The 19,993-nt window shown below is 37.5% G+C and overlaps 14 non-coding genes across 14 annotated transcripts; all 14 read right to left on the bottom strand.

Moving 5' to 3' along the window:
• Positions 1-245: 245 nt before the first annotated feature.
• On the bottom strand, positions 246-317 carry Trnaq-cug (transfer RNA glutamine (anticodon CUG)). The gene has a single exon. It is a non-coding gene; the product is annotated as a tRNA-Gln (tRNA).
• Positions 318-1,681: 1,364 nt separating this feature from the next.
• Positions 1,682-1,753, bottom strand: Trnaw-cca (transfer RNA tryptophan (anticodon CCA)). Its single transcript has one exon. It is a non-coding gene; the product is annotated as a tRNA-Trp (tRNA).
• A 1,596-nt stretch (positions 1,754-3,349) lies between these two features.
• On the bottom strand, positions 3,350-3,421 carry Trnaw-cca (transfer RNA tryptophan (anticodon CCA)). Its single transcript has one exon. It is a non-coding gene; the product is annotated as a tRNA-Trp (tRNA).
• A 1,209-nt stretch (positions 3,422-4,630) lies between these two features.
• Positions 4,631-4,702, bottom strand: Trnaq-cug (transfer RNA glutamine (anticodon CUG)). The gene has a single exon. It is a non-coding gene; the product is annotated as a tRNA-Gln (tRNA).
• Positions 4,703-6,066: 1,364 nt separating this feature from the next.
• Positions 6,067-6,138, bottom strand: Trnaw-cca (transfer RNA tryptophan (anticodon CCA)). Its single transcript has one exon. It is a non-coding gene; the product is annotated as a tRNA-Trp (tRNA).
• A 1,595-nt stretch (positions 6,139-7,733) lies between these two features.
• Trnaw-cca (transfer RNA tryptophan (anticodon CCA)) lies at positions 7,734-7,805 on the bottom strand. The gene has a single exon. It is a non-coding gene; the product is annotated as a tRNA-Trp (tRNA).
• Positions 7,806-9,014: 1,209 nt separating this feature from the next.
• Positions 9,015-9,086, bottom strand: Trnaq-cug (transfer RNA glutamine (anticodon CUG)). Its single transcript has one exon. It is a non-coding gene; the product is annotated as a tRNA-Gln (tRNA).
• A 1,364-nt stretch (positions 9,087-10,450) lies between these two features.
• On the bottom strand, positions 10,451-10,522 carry Trnaw-cca (transfer RNA tryptophan (anticodon CCA)). Its single transcript has one exon. It is a non-coding gene; the product is annotated as a tRNA-Trp (tRNA).
• A 1,596-nt stretch (positions 10,523-12,118) lies between these two features.
• On the bottom strand, positions 12,119-12,190 carry Trnaw-cca (transfer RNA tryptophan (anticodon CCA)). Its single transcript has one exon. It is a non-coding gene; the product is annotated as a tRNA-Trp (tRNA).
• Positions 12,191-13,399: 1,209 nt separating this feature from the next.
• Positions 13,400-13,471, bottom strand: Trnaq-cug (transfer RNA glutamine (anticodon CUG)). Its single transcript has one exon. It is a non-coding gene; the product is annotated as a tRNA-Gln (tRNA).
• A 1,364-nt stretch (positions 13,472-14,835) lies between these two features.
• Positions 14,836-14,907, bottom strand: Trnaw-cca (transfer RNA tryptophan (anticodon CCA)). The gene has a single exon. It is a non-coding gene; the product is annotated as a tRNA-Trp (tRNA).
• A 1,596-nt stretch (positions 14,908-16,503) lies between these two features.
• Positions 16,504-16,575, bottom strand: Trnaw-cca (transfer RNA tryptophan (anticodon CCA)). The gene has a single exon. It is a non-coding gene; the product is annotated as a tRNA-Trp (tRNA).
• Positions 16,576-17,784: 1,209 nt separating this feature from the next.
• Positions 17,785-17,856, bottom strand: Trnaq-cug (transfer RNA glutamine (anticodon CUG)). Its single transcript has one exon. It is a non-coding gene; the product is annotated as a tRNA-Gln (tRNA).
• A 1,364-nt stretch (positions 17,857-19,220) lies between these two features.
• On the bottom strand, positions 19,221-19,292 carry Trnaw-cca (transfer RNA tryptophan (anticodon CCA)). The gene has a single exon. It is a non-coding gene; the product is annotated as a tRNA-Trp (tRNA).
• Between the last annotated feature and the right edge of the window lie 701 nt (positions 19,293-19,993).

Below are 19,993 nucleotides of genomic sequence, written 5' to 3'. Positions count from 1 at the left end.
ACAAAATATTCATAGCAACTTGACAAAGACAAATTCACTGCCTAAAGATAGGAGAACATATCATAGTGATATCCAATTCGAACCATCAAATGGAATGTGTTTCCTTTTGCCTCCAAATGTAGAAACGTGTTGCCTCTGATTTCTGGGCCTGGACGTTATGATAGTTCCTATCTATATAGAGATTCAGTCCGACACTAACGTGATTCATCATTGTTTGAAGACCAAAAAAGAAATAAAAGCGATTGTGACCTCGACGTGATTCGAACACGCAACCTTCCGATCCAGAGTCAGACGCGCTACCATTGCGTTACGAAGTTATATTAGTTCTTCCTACAAACATTCTAAACATGCATTTCAATTCGAGAATCTGTATACGACTCAGATAAGAGGTACTTGCCATTTACCGATTTTCCAAATAACATCATCACTCATGCATGATATAAGAAGAAATACATCGTCCTCAGAATTCACCTCCTTAATACCATCCATGACAGCTGAATCTATACGTTGACCTCAGAATATACATATAATTCTCAATCTCTGGCCAGTCTTACATGTTCTTTCGTCATTTTTTTCATTCAGTCTCTCCTCCAATCTGAATTGTTTATTGAAATTGACTGTTTCCTTGGTTTTTTCTGATGGGTTTTATTTGAAAATAGCTAGCATTACTTCGTTGACCTGGATCCGAAATACCCGACTACATCACTTTTATCTGTACAAGATCTCTCACGTTTTACAAAAGAAAAAGAAAATGGGTGCAATTCTAGAGGAAAAATCTGTACACAACAAGAATTTTGTTTTGAAAGTAGTCTGTGCATTATTTGCGGAATGGGAAACTGAGACACCATTATTAAGGTCTTGAACACGTTCTGAACATCAAAAATATAATTCGTTATCAAATCATTAACACCAGAAAAGATCAAACGCACAGTTGGCAATTTTCAAGACTTGTTAATCACATCACAGCAAGGGAACATTGCTGAAACACATGTACCTCTTTTTGAAAGCTTAGTTCACATTTTCAAGTGAGGTTTATTGGTGACATCTATCTCAATTGTAACCTATCCTCCACTTCTAGTCATCAAAAGAACACCCGTCACTAAACTCATAATTAACACTTGGATGTTTTCTTGCTGTTTAAGAACTGTATGACTTATTAGTAAACTTTTTAGCTCTAATCTTGATACTTTAGCCCATTTAATTGAAACTCAGAACAATGCACTGAATACAAAGGTTCATTCCTATCATTAGTTACTAAATACGTACACCTAGAAGTATCCTCAGAAATCCCTGTCCAGAAAGTGTGGATAGTCCAATTTCTCTAGCAACTGGCTAATTGCTTGCGTTGAGAATATCATTCTAAGAACGGTTCCCCATAAGCTACAAATGGTCTAAGAAAGCTATAAACGGAGAAATAACTATAAATTGCGCGTAACTAGCTTTTAGAATCATTCATCTTAACAGCTGTGCATGGGCATCAAACCAGCAATGTTACCTCCACGATACAAAATATGTATAGCAACTTGATAACTAATAAGTCAAACAATTCTTAAACCATAAGAAAATATCCAAGTGTTATGAGTTTAGTGACGGGTGCTCTTTTGATGACTAGAAGTGGAGGATAGGTAACAAATGAGATAGATGACGCCATTGAAGACCAAAAAAGAAATAAAAGCGATTGTGACCTCGACGTGATTCGAACACGCAACCTTCTGATCTGGAGTCAGACGCGCTACCATTGCGCCACGAAGTCATATTAGTTTTTGCAACAAACATTCTAAACATGCATTTCAATTCGAATAACTGTACAAGACTCATATAAGAGGTACTTGGCATTTACCGATTTTCCAAACAACATCATCACTCACGCATGATATAAGAAGAACTACACCGTCCCCAGAATTCACTTTCTTGATACCATCTATTACAGCTAAATGGAGACGTTGACCTCAGAATATACATATAATTCTCCATCTCTGGCCAGGCTTACGTGTTCTTTCGTCATTTTTTTCAGTCGGTCTCTCCATCTATCTGAATTGTTTATTGAAATTAACTGTTTCCTTGGCTTTTTCTCATGGTTTTTTTTTTTTTAAAATACTAGCATTACTTAGGTGACATGGATCCGAAATACCCCAGTGCATCACTTTTATCTGTACATGATCTCTCACATTTTACAAAAGAAAAATAACATGGGTGCAATTCTAGAGGAAAAATCTTTACACAACAGGAATTTTGTTTTAAAAGTAGTCTGTGCAGTCTTTGCGTGATAGGAAACTTAGACACTATTCTTAACGTCTTGAACACATCTACACGTTCTGAACATCAAAAATATAATTCGTTATCAAATCACTGACACCAGAAAAGATCAAACGCACAGTTGGCAATTTTCAAGACTTGTTAATCACATGACGGCAAGGGAACATTGCTAAAACACATGTACCTCTTTTTGAAAGCTTTGGTCACATTTTCAATGTTGTTGTTGTTGTTATGGGGTTTAAGGCCATTTTTCAGCACATGATAGGCTATACATTGCGGCCAGTATTAATGGTGGAGGAGGAACCCGGGAAAACCCCGGAAAGAACCATCGACCCACGAGAAGCTACTGGCAAGCTTTCTCACATACCCACATTGGCTGAATCCGAGACTCGAACCTCCGCAGACAGAGGTGAGATGGCAGTGGTCCGTAACGAAGAGCGCTTTAGACCACTCGGCCACTCGGAGCCCCCACCATTTTCAAGTGAGGTTCAATGGCGACATCTATCTCAATTATTACCTATCCTCCACTTCTAGTCATCAAAAGAGCACCCGTCACTAATCTCATAACACTTCGATGTTTTCTAATGGTTCAAGAATTGTATGACTTATTAGCAAACTTTTCAGCTCTAATATTGATACTTTACCCCATTCAATTGAAAATAAGAACAATACACTGAATACAAAGCTTTATTCCTATCTCTAGTTACTAAATATGTACTCCTAAAGGTATCCTCAGCAATCCCTGTCCAGAAAGTGTGGATAGTCCAATTTCTCTAGGAACTGGCTAATTGCTTGCGTTGATAAATATCTTTCTAACACCGGTTCCCCATCAGCTACAATCGGATGCAACGATACAAAATATGTATAGCAACTTGATAAAGACAAATTCACTGCCTAAAGATAGGAGATCATAATATAGTGATATCCAATTCGAACTTTGAATCTGTTTCATTTTCCCTCCAATTGTAGAAACTTGTTGCCTCTGATTTCAGGGCCTGGACCGTAAGACAGTTCATATCTATATAGTGGTTTAGTCTGGCACTAAAGTGATTCATCATTGATTAAAAATCAAAAAAAGAAATAAAAGCAATTTTGACCTCGACGTGATTCGAACACGCAACCTTCTGATCTGGAGTCAGACGCGCTACCATTGCGCCACGAAGTCATATTAGTTCTTGCAACAAACATTCTAAACATGCATTACACGACTCAGATAAAAGGTACTTGGCATTTACCGCTTTTCCAAATAACATCATCACTCACACATGATATAAGAAGAACTACACCATCCTCAACATTCACTTTCTTAATACCATATATTACAGCTGAATCGAGACGTTGGCCTCAGAATATACATAGCATTCGGCATCTCTGGCCAGGCTTACGTGTTCTTTCGTCATTTCTTTCAGTCGGTCCCTCCATCAATCTGAAATGTTTATTTATATTGACTGTTTCCTTGTTTTTTCAGATAGGTTTCAAATGGAAAGAGCGTGGTGTTACTAAGTTGATCTTCAGCCTAAACAGTTGACAAAACAACATTTATTTCTGTACAAAATATCTCCTATTTTGCAAAAGAAACGAGTGCGATTCAACGGAATGAAATTTGGGCAACACAAGTGTTGTTTTAGAAATAATTTGTTCATTCCTTCAGGGGATAGAAAAGTGAGACACCGTTATTTACATATTGTACAACTCTATACCTTCTAAGGATCAAAACTAGAATTCGTTATCAAATCATTCTTGACAGAAAGGAACAAAGGCACATTTGGTTAGTTTCATGACATGTCAATTGTATCCGGCAAGAGAACATATCTGACACAAACAAATGCCCTTTTAAATAGCTATGCCACTACTCAGGAATGGTTTAAGTGTGATATCTATCACAAAGTTTACCCACCCGCCATCCTACCCACTCCCGCCAATCCCCTTCACCAATATGGAAGTATAGAAAACTTCATTAACATGCAAAAACGTGAACCAATAGCTGAAGGCATGCAGAGCGTTGAGCCACTGAATTCTACACAAAAAGCAATATTCAACGCAGCAAAAATGTGAGAGCAACAGCTTTTAGAATCCTTCATCTTAATAACTGTGCATGGGCATCAAGCCAGCAATGTTACCTCCACGATACAAAATATTCATAGCAACTTGACAAAGACAAATTCACTGCCTAAAGATAGGAGAACATATCATAGTGATATCCAATTCGAACCATCAAATGGAATGTGTTTCCTTTTGCCTCCAAATGTAGAAACGTGTTGCCTCTGATTTCTGGGCCTGGACGTTATGATAGTTCCTATCTATATAGAGATTCAGTCCGACACTAACGTGATTCATCATTGTTTGAAGACCAAAAAAGAAATAAAAGCGATTGTGACCTCGACGTGATTCGAACACGCAACCTTCCGATCCAGAGTCAGACGCGCTACCATTGCGTTACGAAGTTATATTAGTTCTTCCTACAAACATTCTAAACATGCATTTCAATTCGAGAATCTGTATACGACTCAGATAAGAGGTACTTGCCATTTACCGATTTTCCAAATAACATCATCACTCATGCATGATATAAGAAGAAATACATCGTCCTCAGAATTCACCTCCTTAATACCATCCATGACAGCTGAATCTATACGTTGACCTCAGAATATACATATAATTCTCAATCTCTGGCCAGTCTTACATGTTCTTTCGTCATTTTTTTCATTCAGTCTCTCCTCCAATCTGAATTGTTTATTGAAATTGACTGTTTCCTTGGTTTTTTCTGATGGGTTTTATTTGAAAATAGCTAGCATTACTTCGTTGACCTGGATCCGAAATACCCGACTACATCACTTTTATCTGTACAAGATCTCTCACGTTTTACAAAAGAAAAAGAAAATGGGTGCAATTCTAGAGGAAAAATCTGTACACAACAAGAATTTTGTTTTGAAAGTAGTCTGTGCATTATTTGCGGAATGGGAAACTGAGACACCATTATTAAGGTCTTGAACACGTTCTGAACATCAAAAATATAATTCGTTATCAAATCATTAACACCAGAAAAGATCAAACGCACAGTTGGCAATTTTCAAGACTTGTTAATCACATCACAGCAAGGGAACATTGCTGAAACACATGTACCTCTTTTTGAAAGCTTAGTTCACATTTTCAAGTGAGGTTTATTGGTGACATCTATCTCAATTGTAACCTATCCTCCACTTCTAGTCATCAAAAGAACACCCGTCACTAAACTCATAATTAACACTTGGATGTTTTCTTGCTGTTTAAGAACTGTATGACTTATTAGTAAACTTTTTAGCTCTAATCTTGATACTTTAGCCCATTTAATTGAAACTCAGAACAATGCACTGAATACAAAGGTTCATTCCTATCATTAGTTACTAAATACGTACACCTAGAAGTATCCTCAGAAATCCCTGTCCAGAAAGTGTGGATAGTCCAATTTCTCTAGCAACTGGCTAATTGCTTGCGTTGAGAATATCATTCTAAGAACGGTTCCCCATAAGCTACAAATGGTCTAAGAAAGCTATAAACGGAGAAATAACTATAAATTGCGCGTAACTAGCTTTTAGAATCATTCATCTTAACAGCTGTGCATGGGCATCAAACCAGCAATGTTACCTCCACGATACAAAATATGTATAGCAACTTGATAACTAATAAGTCAAACAATTCTTAAACCATAAGAAAATATCCAAGTGTTATGAGTTTAGTGACGGGTGCTCTTTTGATGACTAGAAGTGGAGGATAGGTAACAAATGAGATAGATGACGCCATTGAAGACCAAACAAGAAATAAAAGCGATTGTGACCTCGACGTGATTCGAACACGCAACCTTCTGATCTGGAGTCAGACGCGCTACCATTGCGCCACGAAGTCATATTAGTTTTTGCAACAAACATTCTAAACATGCATTTCAATTCGAATAACTGTACAAGACTCATATAAGAGGTACTTGGCATTTACCGATTTTCCAAACAACATCATCACTCACGCATGATATAAGAAGAACTACACCGTCCCCAGAATTCACTTTCTTGATACCATCTATTACAGCTAAATGGAGACGTTGACCTCAGAATATACATATAATTCTCCATCTCTGGCCAGGCTTACGTGTTCTTTCGTCATTTTTTTCAGTCGGTCTCTCCATCTATCTGAATTGTTTATTGAAATTAACTGTTTCCTTGGCTTTTTCTCATGGTTTTTTTTTTTAAAAATACTAGCATTACTTAGGTGACATGGATCCGAAATACCCGAGTGCATCACTTTTATCTGTACATGATCTCTCACATTTTACAAAAGAAAAATAACATGGGTGCAATTCTAGAGGAAAAATCTTTACACAACAGGAATTTTGTTTTAAAAGTAGTCTGTGCAGTCTTTGCGGGATAGGAAACTTAGACACCATTCTTAACGTCTTGAACACATCTACACGTTCTGAACATCAAAAATATAATTCGTTATCAAATCACTGACACCAGAAAAGATCAAACGCACAGTTGGCAATTTTCAAGACTTGTTAATCACATGACGGCAAGGGAACATTGCTAAAACACATGTACCTCTTTTTGAAAGCTTTGGTCACATTTTCAATGTTGTTGTTGTTGTTATGGGGTTTAAGGCCATTTTTCAGCACATGATAGGCTATACATTGCGGCCAGTATTAATGGTGGAGGAGGAACCCGGGAAAACCCCGGAAAGAACCATCGACCCACGAGAAGCTACTGGCAAGCTTTCTCACATACCCACATTGGCTGAATCCGAGACTCGAACCTCCGCAGACAGAGGTGAGATGGCAGTGGTCCGTAACGAAGAGCGCTTTAGACCACTCGGCCACTCGGAGCCCCCACCATTTTCAAGTGAGGTTCAATGGCGACATCTATCTCAATTATTACCTATCCTCCACTTCTAGTCATCAAAAGAGCACCCGTCACTAATCTCATAACACTTCGATGTTTTCTAATGGTTCAAGAATTGTATGACTTATTAGCAAACTTTTCAGCTCTAATATTGATACTTTACCCCATTCAATTGAAAATAAGAACAATACACTGAATACAAAGCTTTATTCCTATCTCTAGTTACTAAATATGTACTCCTAAAGGTATCCTCAGCAATCCCTGTCCAGAAAGTGTGGATAGTCCAATTTCTCTAGGAACTGGCTAATTGCTTGCGTTGATAAATATCTTTCTAACACCGGTTCCCCATCAGCTACAATCGGATGCAACGATACAAAATATGTATAGCAACTTGATAAAGACAAATTCACTGCCTAAAGATAGGAGATCATAATATAGTGATATCCAATTCGAACTTTGAATCTGTTTCATTTTCCCTCCAATTGTAGAAACTTGTTGCCTCTGATTTCAGGGCCTGGACCGTAAGACAGTTCATATCTATATAGTGGTTTAGTCTGGCACTAAAGTGATTCATCATTGATTAAAAATCAAAAAAAGAAATAAAAGCAATTTTGACCTCGACGTGATTCGAACACGCAACCTTCTGATCTGGAGTCAGACGCGCTACCATTGCGCCACGAAGTCATATTAGTTCTTGCAACAAACATTCTAAACATGCATTACACGACTCAGATAAAAGGTACTTGGCATTTACCGCTTTTCCAAATAACATCATCACTCACACATGATATAAGAAGAACTACACCATCCTCAACATTCACTTTCTTAATACCATATATTACAGCTGAATCGAGACGTTGGCCTCAGAATATACATAGCATTCGGCATCTCTGGCCAGGCTTACGTGTTCTTTCGTCATTTCTTTCAGTCGGTCCCTCCATCAATCTGAAATGTTTATTTATATTGACTGTTTCCTTGTTTTTTCAGATAGGTTTCAAATGGAAAGAGCGTGGTGTTACTAAGTTGATCTTCAGCCTAAACAGTTGACAAAACAACATTTATTTCTGTACAAAATATCTCCTATTTTGCAAAAGAAACGAGTGCTATTCAACGGAATGAAATTTGGGCAACACAAGTGTTGTTTTAGAAATAATTTGTTCATTCCTTCAGGGGATAGAAAAGTGAGACACCGTTATTTACATATTGTACAACTCTATACCTTCTAAGGATCAAAACTAGAATTCGTTATCAAATCATTCTTGACAGAAAGGAACAAAGGCACATTTGGTTAGTTTCATGACATGTCAATTGTATCCGGCAAGAGAACATATCTGACACAAACAAATGCCCTTTTAAATAGCTATGCCACTACTCAGGAATGGTTTAAGTGTGATATCTATCACAAAGTTTACCCACCCGCCATCCTACCCACTCCCGCCAATCCCCTTCACCAATATGGAAGTATAGAAAACTTCATTAACATGCAAAAACGTGAACCAATAGCTGAAGGCATGCAGAGCGTTGAGCCACTGAATTCTACACAAAAAGCAATATTCAACGCAGCAAAAATGTGAGAGCAACAGCTTTTAGAATCCTTCATCTTAATAACTGTGCATGGGCATCAAGCCAGCAATGTTACCTCCACGATACAAAATATTCATAGCAACTTGACAAAGACAAATTCACTGCCTAAAGATAGGAGAACATATCATAGTGATATCCAATTCGAACCATCAAATGGAATGTGTTTCCTTTTGCCTCCAAATGTAGAAACGTGTTGCCTCTGATTTCTGGGCCTGGACGTTATGATAGTTCCTATCTATATAGAGATTCAGTCCGACACTAACGTGATTCATCATTGTTTGAAGACCAAAAAAGAAATAAAAGCGATTGTGACCTCGACGTGATTCGAACACGCAACCTTCCGATCCAGAGTCAGACGCGCTACCATTGCGTTACGAAGTTATATTAGTTCTTCCTACAAACATTCTAAACATGCATTTCAATTCGAGAATCTGTATACGACTCAGATAAGAGGTACTTGCCATTTACCGATTTTCCAAATAACATCATCACTCATGCATGATATAAGAAGAAATACATCGTCCTCAGAATTCACCTCCTTAATACCATCCATGACAGCTGAATCTATACGTTGACCTCAGAATATACATATAATTCTCAATCTCTGGCCAGTCTTACATGTTCTTTCGTCATTTTTTTCATTCAGTCTCTCCTCCAATCTGAATTGTTTATTGAAATTGACTGTTTCCTTGGTTTTTTCTGATGGGTTTTATTTGAAAATAGCTAGCATTACTTCGTTGACCTGGATCCGAAATACCCGACTACATCACTTTTATCTGTACAAGATCTCTCACGTTTTACAAAAGAAAAAGAAAATGGGTGCAATTCTAGAGGAAAAATCTGTACACAACAAGAATTTTGTTTTGAAAGTAGTCTGTGCATTATTTGCGGAATGGGAAACTGAGACACCATTATTAAGGTCTTGAACACGTTCTGAACATCAAAAATATAATTCGTTATCAAATCATTAACACCAGAAAAGATCAAACGCACAGTTGGCAATTTTCAAGACTTGTTAATCACATCACAGCAAGGGAACATTGCTGAAACACATGTACCTCTTTTTGAAAGCTTAGTTCACATTTTCAAGTGAGGTTTATTGGTGACATCTATCTCAATTGTAACCTATCCTCCACTTCTAGTCATCAAAAGAACACCCGTCACTAAACTCATAATTAACACTTGGATGTTTTCTTGCTGTTTAAGAACTGTATGACTTATTAGTAAACTTTTTAGCTCTAATCTTGATACTTTAGCCCATTTAATTGAAACTCAGAACAATGCACTGAATACAAAGGTTCATTCCTATCATTAGTTACTAAATACGTACACCTAGAAGTATCCTCAGAAATCCCTGTCCAGAAAGTGTGGATAGTCCAATTTCTCTAGCAACTGGCTAATTGCTTGCGTTGAGAATATCATTCTAAGAACGGTTCCCCATAAGCTACAAATGGTCTAAGAAAGCTATAAACGGAGAAATAACTATAAATTGCGCGTAACTAGCTTTTAGAATCATTCATCTTAACAGCTGTGCATGGGCATCAAACCAGCAATGTTACCTCCACGATACAAAATATGTATAGCAACTTGATAACTAATAAGTCAAACAATTCTTAAACCATAAGAAAATATCCAAGTGTTATGAGTTTAGTGACGGGTGCTCTTTTGATGACTAGAAGTGGAGGATAGGTAACAAATGAGATAGATGACGCCATTGAAGACCAAACAAGAAATAAAAGCGATTGTGACCTCGACGTGATTCGAACACGCAACCTTCTGATCTGGAGTCAGACGCGCTACCATTGCGCCACGAAGTCATATTAGTTTTTGCAACAAACATTCTAAACATGCATTTCAATTCGAATAACTGTACAAGACTCATATAAGAGGTACTTGGCATTTACCGATTTTCCAAACAACATCATCACTCACGCATGATATAAGAAGAACTACACCGTCCCCAGAATTCACTTTCTTGATACCATCTATTACAGCTAAATGGAGACGTTGACCTCAGAATATACATATAATTCTCCATCTCTGGCCAGGCTTACGTGTTCTTTCGTCATTTTTTTCAGTCGGTCTCTCCATCTATCTGAATTGTTTATTGAAATTAACTGTTTCCTTGGCTTTTTCTCATGGTTTTTTTTTTTTAAAAATACTAGCATTACTTAGGTGACATGGATCCGAAATACCCGAGTGCATCACTTTTATCTGTACATGATCTCTCACATTTTACAAAAGAAAAATAACATGGGTGCAATTCTAGAGGAAAAATCTTTACACAACAGGAATTTTGTTTTAAAAGTAGTCTGTGCAGTCTTTGCGGGATAGGAAACTTAGACACCATTCTTAACGTCTTGAACACATCTACACGTTCTGAACATCAAAAATATAATTCGTTATCAAATCACTGACACCAGAAAAGATCAAACGCACAGTTGGCAATTTTCAAGACTTGTTAATCACATGACGGCAAGGGAACATTGCTAAAACACATGTACCTCTTTTTGAAAGCTTTGGTCACATTTTCAATGTTGTTGTTGTTGTTATGGGGTTTAAGGCCATTTTTCAGCACATGATAGGCTATACATTGCGGCCAGTATTAATGGTGGAGGAGGAACCCGGGAAAACCCCGGAAAGAACCATCGACCCACGAGAAGCTACTGGCAAGCTTTCTCACATACCCACATTGGCTGAATCCGAGACTCGAACCTCCGCAGACAGAGGTGAGATGGCAGTGGTCCGTAACGAAGAGCGCTTTAGACCACTCGGCCACTCGGAGCCCCCACCATTTTCAAGTGAGGTTCAATGGCGACATCTATCTCAATTATTACCTATCCTCCACTTCTAGTCATCAAAAGAGCACCCGTCACTAATCTCATAACACTTCGATGTTTTCTAATGGTTCAAGAATTGTATGACTTATTAGCAAACTTTTCAGCTCTAATATTGATACTTTACCCCATTCAATTGAAAATAAGAACAATACACTGAATACAAAGCTTTATTCCTATCTCTAGTTACTAAATATGTACTCCTAAAGGTATCCTCAGCAATCCCTGTCCAGAAAGTGTGGATAGTCCAATTTCTCTAGGAACTGGCTAATTGCTTGCGTTGATAAATATCTTTCTAACACCGGTTCCCCATCAGCTACAATCGGATGCAACGATACAAAATATGTATAGCAACTTGATAAAGACAAATTCACTGCCTAAAGATAGGAGATCATAATATAGTGATATCCAATTCGAACTTTGAATCTGTTTCATTTTCCCTCCAATTGTAGAAACTTGTTGCCTCTGATTTCAGGGCCTGGACCGTAAGACAGTTCATATCTATATAGTGGTTTAGTCTGGCACTAAAGTGATTCATCATTGATTAAAAATCAAAAAAAGAAATAAAAGCAATTTTGACCTCGACGTGATTCGAACACGCAACCTTCTGATCTGGAGTCAGACGCGCTACCATTGCGCCACGAAGTCATATTAGTTCTTGCAACAAACATTCTAAACATGCATTACACGACTCAGATAAAAGGTACTTGGCATTTACCGCTTTTCCAAATAACATCATCACTCACACATGATATAAGAAGAACTACACCATCCTCAACATTCACTTTCTTAATACCATATATTACAGCTGAATCGAGACGTTGGCCTCAGAATATACATAGCATTCGGCATCTCTGGCCAGGCTTACGTGTTCTTTCGTCATTTCTTTCAGTCGGTCCCTCCATCAATCTGAAATGTTTATTTATATTGACTGTTTCCTTGTTTTTTCAGATAGGTTTCAAATGGAAAGAGCGTGGTGTTACTAAGTTGATCTTCAGCCTAAACAGTTGACAAAACAACATTTATTTCTGTACAAAATATCTCCTATTTTGCAAAAGAAACGAGTGCGATTCAACGGAATGAAATTTGGGCAACACAAGTGTTGTTTTAGAAATAATTTGTTCATTCCTTCAGGGGATAGAAAAGTGAGACACCGTTATTTACATATTGTACAACTCTATACCTTCTAAGGATCAAAACTAGAATTCGTTATCAAATCATTCTTGACAGAAAGGAACAAAGGCACATTTGGTTAGTTTCATGACATGTCAATTGTATCCGGCAAGAGAACATATCTGACACAAACAAATGCCCTTTTAAATAGCTATGCCACTACTCAGGAATGGTTTAAGTGTGATATCTATCACAAAGTTTACCCACCCGCCATCCTACCCACTCCCGCCAATCCCCTTCACCAATATGGAAGTATAGAAAACTTCATTAACATGCAAAAACGTGAACCAATAGCTGAAGGCATGCAGAGCGTTGAGCCACTGAATTCTACACAAAAAGCAATATTCAACGCAGCAAAAATGTGAGAGCAACAGCTTTTAGAATCCTTCATCTTAATAACTGTGCATGGGCATCAAGCCAGCAATGTTACCTCCACGATACAAAATATTCATAGCAACTTGACAAAGACAAATTCACTGCCTAAAGATAGGAGAACATATCATAGTGATATCCAATTCGAACCATCAAATGGAATGTGTTTCCTTTTGCCTCCAAATGTAGAAACGTGTTGCCTCTGATTTCTGGGCCTGGACGTTATGATAGTTCCTATCTATATAGAGATTCAGTCCGACACTAACGTGATTCATCATTGTTTGAAGACCAAAAAAGAAATAAAAGCGATTGTGACCTCGACGTGATTCGAACACGCAACCTTCCGATCCAGAGTCAGACGCGCTACCATTGCGTTACGAAGTTATATTAGTTCTTCCTACAAACATTCTAAACATGCATTTCAATTCGAGAATCTGTATACGACTCAGATAAGAGGTACTTGCCATTTACCGATTTTCCAAATAACATCATCACTCATGCATGATATAAGAAGAAATACATCGTCCTCAGAATTCACCTCCTTAATACCATCCATGACAGCTGAATCTATACGTTGACCTCAGAATATACATATAATTCTCAATCTCTGGCCAGTCTTACATGTTCTTTCGTCATTTTTTTCATTCAGTCTCTCCTCCAATCTGAATTGTTTATTGAAATTGACTGTTTCCTTGGTTTTTTCTGATGGGTTTTATTTGAAAATAGCTAGCATTACTTCGTTGACCTGGATCCGAAATACCCGACTACATCACTTTTATCTGTACAAGATCTCTCACGTTTTACAAAAGAAAAAGAAAATGGGTGCAATTCTAGAGGAAAAATCTGTACACAACAAGAATTTTGTTTTGAAAGTAGTCTGTGCATTATTTGCGGAATGGGAAACTGAGACACCATTATTAAGGTCTTGAACACGTTCTGAACATCAAAAATATAATTCGTTATCAAATCATTAACACCAGAAAAGATCAAACGCACAGTTGGCAATTTTCAAGACTTGTTAATCACATCACAGCAAGGGAACATTGCTGAAACACATGTACCTCTTTTTGAAAGCTTAGTTCACATTTTCAAGTGAGGTTTATTGGTGACATCTATCTCAATTGTAACCTATCCTCCACTTCTAGTCATCAAAAGAACACCCGTCACTAAACTCATAATTAACACTTGGATGTTTTCTTGCTGTTTAAGAACTGTATGACTTATTAGTAAACTTTTTAGCTCTAATCTTGATACTTTAGCCCATTTAATTGAAACTCAGAACAATGCACTGAATACAAAGGTTCATTCCTATCATTAGTTACTAAATACGTACACCTAGAAGTATCCTCAGAAATCCCTGTCCAGAAAGTGTGGATAGTCCAATTTCTCTAGCAACTGGCTAATTGCTTGCGTTGAGAATATCATTCTAAGAACGGTTCCCCATAAGCTACAAATGGTCTAAGAAAGCTATAAACGGAGAAATAACTATAAATTGCGCGTAACTAGCTTTTAGAATCATTCATCTTAACAGCTGTGCATGGGCATCAAACCAGCAATGTTACCTCCACGATACAAAATATGTATAGCAACTTGATAACTAATAAGTCAAACAATTCTTAAACCATAAGAAAATATCCAAGTGTTATGAGTTTAGTGACGGGTGCTCTTTTGATGACTAGAAGTGGAGGATAGGTAACAAATGAGATAGATGACGCCATTGAAGACCAAACAAGAAATAAAAGCGATTGTGACCTCGACGTGATTCGAACACGCAACCTTCTGATCTGGAGTCAGACGCGCTACCATTGCGCCACGAAGTCATATTAGTTTTTGCAACAAACATTCTAAACATGCATTTCAATTCGAATAACTGTACAAGACTCATATAAGAGGTACTTGGCATTTACCGATTTTCCAAACAACATCATCACTCACGCATGATATAAGAAGAACTACACCGTCCCCAGAATTCACTTTCTTGATACCATCTATTACAGCTAAATGGAGACGTTGACCTCAGAATATACATATAATTCTCCATCTCTGGCCAGGCTTACGTGTTCTTTCGTCATTTTTTTCAGTCGGTCTCTCCATCTATCTGAATTGTTTATTGAAATTAACTGTTTCCTTGGCTTTTTCTCATGGTTTTTTTTTTTTTTAAATACTAGCATTACTTAGGTGACATGGATCCGAAATACCCGAGTGCATCACTTTTATCTGTACATGATCTCTCACATTTTACAAAAGAAAAATAACATGGGTGCAATTCTAGAGGAAAAATCTTTACACAACAGGAATTTTGTTTTAAAAGTAGTCTGTGCAGTCTTTGCGGGATAGGAAACTTAGACACCATTCTTAACGTCTTGAACACATCTACACGTTCTGAACATCAAAAATATAATTCGTTATCAAATCACTGACACCAGAAAAGATCAAACGCACAGTTGGCAATTTTCAAGACTTGTTAATCACATGACGGCAAGGGAACATTGCTAAAACACATGTACCTCTTTTTGAAAGCTTTGGTCACATTTTCAATGTTGTTGTTGTTGTTATGGGGTTTAAGGCCATTTTTCAGCACATGATAGGCTATACATTGCGGCCAGTATTAATGGTGGAGGAGGAACCCGGGAAAACCCCGGAAAGAACCATCGACCCACGAGAAGCTACTGGCAAGCTTTCTCACATACCCACATTGGCTGAATCCGAGACTCGAACCTCCGCAGACAGAGGTGAGATGGCAGTGGTCCGTAACGAAGAGCGCTTTAGACCACTCGGCCACTCGGAGCCCCCACCATTTTCAAGTGAGGTTCAATGGCGACATCTATCTCAATTATTACCTATCCTCCACTTCTAGTCATCAAAAGAGCACCCGTCACTAATCTCATAACACTTCGATGTTTTCTAATGGTTCAAGAATTGTATGACTTATTAGCAAACTTTTCAGCTCTAATATTGATACTTTACCCCATTCAATTGAAAATAAGAACAATACACTGAATACAAAGCTTTATTCCTATCTCTAGTTACTAAATATGTACTCCTAAAGGTATCCTCAGCAATCCCTGTCCAGAAAGTGTGGATAGTCCAATTTCTCTAGGAACTGGCTAATTGCTTGCGTTGATAAATATCTTTCTAACACCGGTTCCCCATCAGCTACAATCGGATGCAACGATACAAAATATGTATAGCAACTTGATAAAGACAAATTCACTGCCTAAAGATAGGAGATCATAATATAGTGATATCCAATTCGAACTTTGAATCTGTTTCATTTTCCCTCCAATTGTAGAAACTTGTTGCCTCTGATTTCAGGGCCTGGACCGTAAGACAGTTCATATCTATATAGTGGTTTAGTCTGGCACTAAAGTGATTCATCATTGATTAAAAATCAAAAAAAGAAATAAAAGCAATTTTGACCTCGACGTGATTCGAACACGCAACCTTCTGATCTGGAGTCAGACGCGCTACCATTGCGCCACGAAGTCATATTAGTTCTTGCAACAAACATTCTAAACATGCATTACACGACCCAGATAAAAGGTACTTGGCATTTACCGCTTTTCCAAATAACATCATCACTCACACATGATATAAGAAGAACTACACCATCCTCAACATTCACTTTCTTAATACCATATATTACAGCTGAATCGAGACGTTGGCCTCAGAATATACATAGCATTCGGCATCTCTGGCCAGGCTTACGTGTTCTTTCGTCATTTCTTTCAGTCGGTCCCTCCATCAATCTGAAATGTTTATTTATATTGACTGTTTCCTTGTTTTTTCAGATAGGTTTCAAATGGAAAGAGCGTGGTGTTACTAAGTTGATCTTCAGCCTAAACAGTTGACAAAACAACATTTATTTCTGTACAAAATATCTCCTATTTTGCAAAAGAAACGAGTGCGATTCAACGGAATGAAATTTGGGCAACACAAGTGTTGTTTTAGAAATAATTTGTTCATTCCTTCAGGGGATAGAAAAGTGAGACACCGTTATTTACATATTGTACAACTCTATACCTTCTAAGGATCAAAACTAGAATTCGTTATCAAATCATTCTTGACAGAAAGGAACAAAGGCACATTTGGTTAGTTTCATGACATGTCAATTGTATCCGGCAAGAGAACATATCTGACACAAACAAATGCCCTTTTAAATAGCTATGCCACTACTCAGGAATGGTTTAAGTGTGATATCTATCACAAAGTTTACCCACCCGCCATCCTACCCACTCCCGCCAATCCCCTTCACCAATATGGAAGTATAGAAAACTTCATTAACATGCAAAAACGTGAACCAATAGCTGAAGGCATGCAGAGCGTTGAGCCACTGAATTCTACACAAAAAGCAATATTCAACGCAGCAAAAATGTGAGAGCAACAGCTTTTAGAATCCTTCATCTTAATAACTGTGCATGGGCATCAAGCCAGCAATGTTACCTCCACGATACAAAATATTCATAGCAACTTGACAAAGACAAATTCACTGCCTAAAGATAGGAGAACATATCATAGTGATATCCAATTCGAACCATCAAATGGAATGTGTTTCCTTTTGCCTCCAAATGTAGAAACGTGTTGCCTCTGATTTCTGGGCCTGGACGTTATGATAGTTCCTATCTATATAGAGATTCAGTCCGACACTAACGTGATTCATCATTGTTTGAAGACCAAAAAAGAAATAAAAGCGATTGTGACCTCGACGTGATTCGAACACGCAACCTTCCGATCCAGAGTCAGACGCGCTACCATTGCGTTACGAAGTTATATTAGTTCTTCCTACAAACATTCTAAACATGCATTTCAATTCGAGAATCTGTATACGACTCAGATAAGAGGTACTTGCCATTTACCGATTTTCCAAATAACATCATCACTCATGCATGATATAAGAAGAAATACATCGTCCTCAGAATTCACCTCCTTAATACCATCCATGACAGCTGAATCTATACGTTGACCTCAGAATATACATATAATTCTCAATCTCTGGCCAGTCTTACATGTTCTTTCGTCATTTTTTTCATTCAGTCTCTCCTCCAATCTGAATTGTTTATTGAAATTGACTGTTTCCTTGGTTTTTTCTGATGGGTTTTATTTGAAAATAGCTAGCATTACTTCGTTGACCTGGATCCGAAATACCCGACTACATCACTTTTATCTGTACAAGATCTCTCACGTTTTACAAAAGAAAAAGAAAATGGGTGCAATTCTAGAGGAAAAATCTGTACACAACAAGAATTTTGTTTTGAAAGTAGTCTGTGCATTATTTGCGGAATGGGAAACTGAGACACCATTATTAAGGTCTTGAACACGTTCTGAACATCAAAAATATAATTCGTTATCAAATCATTAACACCAGAAAAGATCAAACGCACAGTTGGCAATTTTCAAGACTTGTTAATCACATCACAGCAAGGGAACATTGCTGAAACACATGTACCTCTTTTTGAAAGCTTAGTTCACATTTTCAAGTGAGGTTTATTGGTGACATCTATCTCAATTGTAACCTATCCTCCACTTCTAGTCATCAAAAGAACACCCGTCACTAAACTCATAATTAACACTTGGATGTTTTCTTGCTGTTTAAGAACTGTATGACTTATTAGTAAACTTTTTAGCTCTAATCTTGATACTTTAGCCCATTTAATTGAAACTCAGAACAATGCACTGAATACAAAGGTTCATTCCTATCATTAGTTACTAAATACGTACACCTAGAAGTATCCTCAGAAATCCCTGTCCAGAAAGTGTGGATAGTCCAATTTCTCTAGCAACTGGCTAATTGCTTGCGTTGAGAATATCATTCTAAGAACGGTTCCCCATAAGCTACAAATGGTCTAAGAAAGCTATAAACGGAGAAATAACTATAAATTGCGCGTAACTAGCTTTTAGAATCATTCATCTTAACAGCTGTGCATGGGCATCAAACCAGCAATGTTACCTCCACGATACAAAATATGTATAGCAACTTGATAACTAATAAGTCAAACAATTCTTAAACCATAAGAAAATATCCAAGTGTTATGAGTTTAGTGACGGGTGCTCTTTTGATGACTAGAAGTGGAGGATAGGTAACAAATGAGATAGATGACGCCATTGAAGACCAAACAAGAAATAAAAGCGATTGTGACCTCGACGTGATTCGAACACGCAACCTTCTGATCTGGAGTCAGACGCGCTACCATTGCGCCACGAAGTCATATTAGTTTTTGCAACAAACATTCTAAACATGCATTTCAATTCGAATAACTGTACAAGACTCATATAAGAGGTACTTGGCATTTACCGATTTTCCAAACAACATCATCACTCACGCATGATATAAGAAGAACTACACCGTCCCCAGAATTCACTTTCTTGATACCATCTATTACAGCTAAATGGAGACGTTGACCTCAGAATATACATATAATTCTCCATCTCTGGCCAGGCTTACGTGTTCTTTCGTCATTTTTTTCAGTCGGTCTCTCCATCTATCTGAATTGTTTATTGAAATTAACTGTTTCCTTGGCTTTTTCTCATGGTTTTTTTTTTTAAAAATACTAGCATTACTTAGGTGACATGGATCCGAAATACCCGAGTGCATCACTTTTATCTGTACATGATCTCTCACATTTTACAAAAGAAAAATAACATGGGTGCAATTCTAGAGGAAAAATCTTTACACAACAGGAATTTTGTTTTAAAAGTAGTCTGTGCAGTCTTTGCGGGATAGGAAACTTAGACACCATTCTTAACGTCTTGAACACATCTACACGTTCTGAACATCAAAAATATAATTCGTTATCAAATCACTGACACCAGAAAAGATCAAACGCACAGTTGGCAATTTTCAAGACTTGTTAATCACATGACGGCAAGGGAACATTGCTAAAACACATGTACCTCTTTTTGAAAGCT

This window comes from Sinohyriopsis cumingii, chromosome 18 (genome assembly GCF_028554795.1).
Source record: "Sinohyriopsis cumingii isolate HCF-2022 chromosome 18, ASM2855479v2, whole genome shotgun sequence".
Classification (NCBI taxonomy): Eukaryota; Metazoa; Mollusca; class Bivalvia; order Unionida; family Unionidae; genus Sinohyriopsis; species Sinohyriopsis cumingii.
Note: the sequence above shows the minus strand (reverse complement) of the source record. Positions and strands in the feature narration are given on the sequence as shown.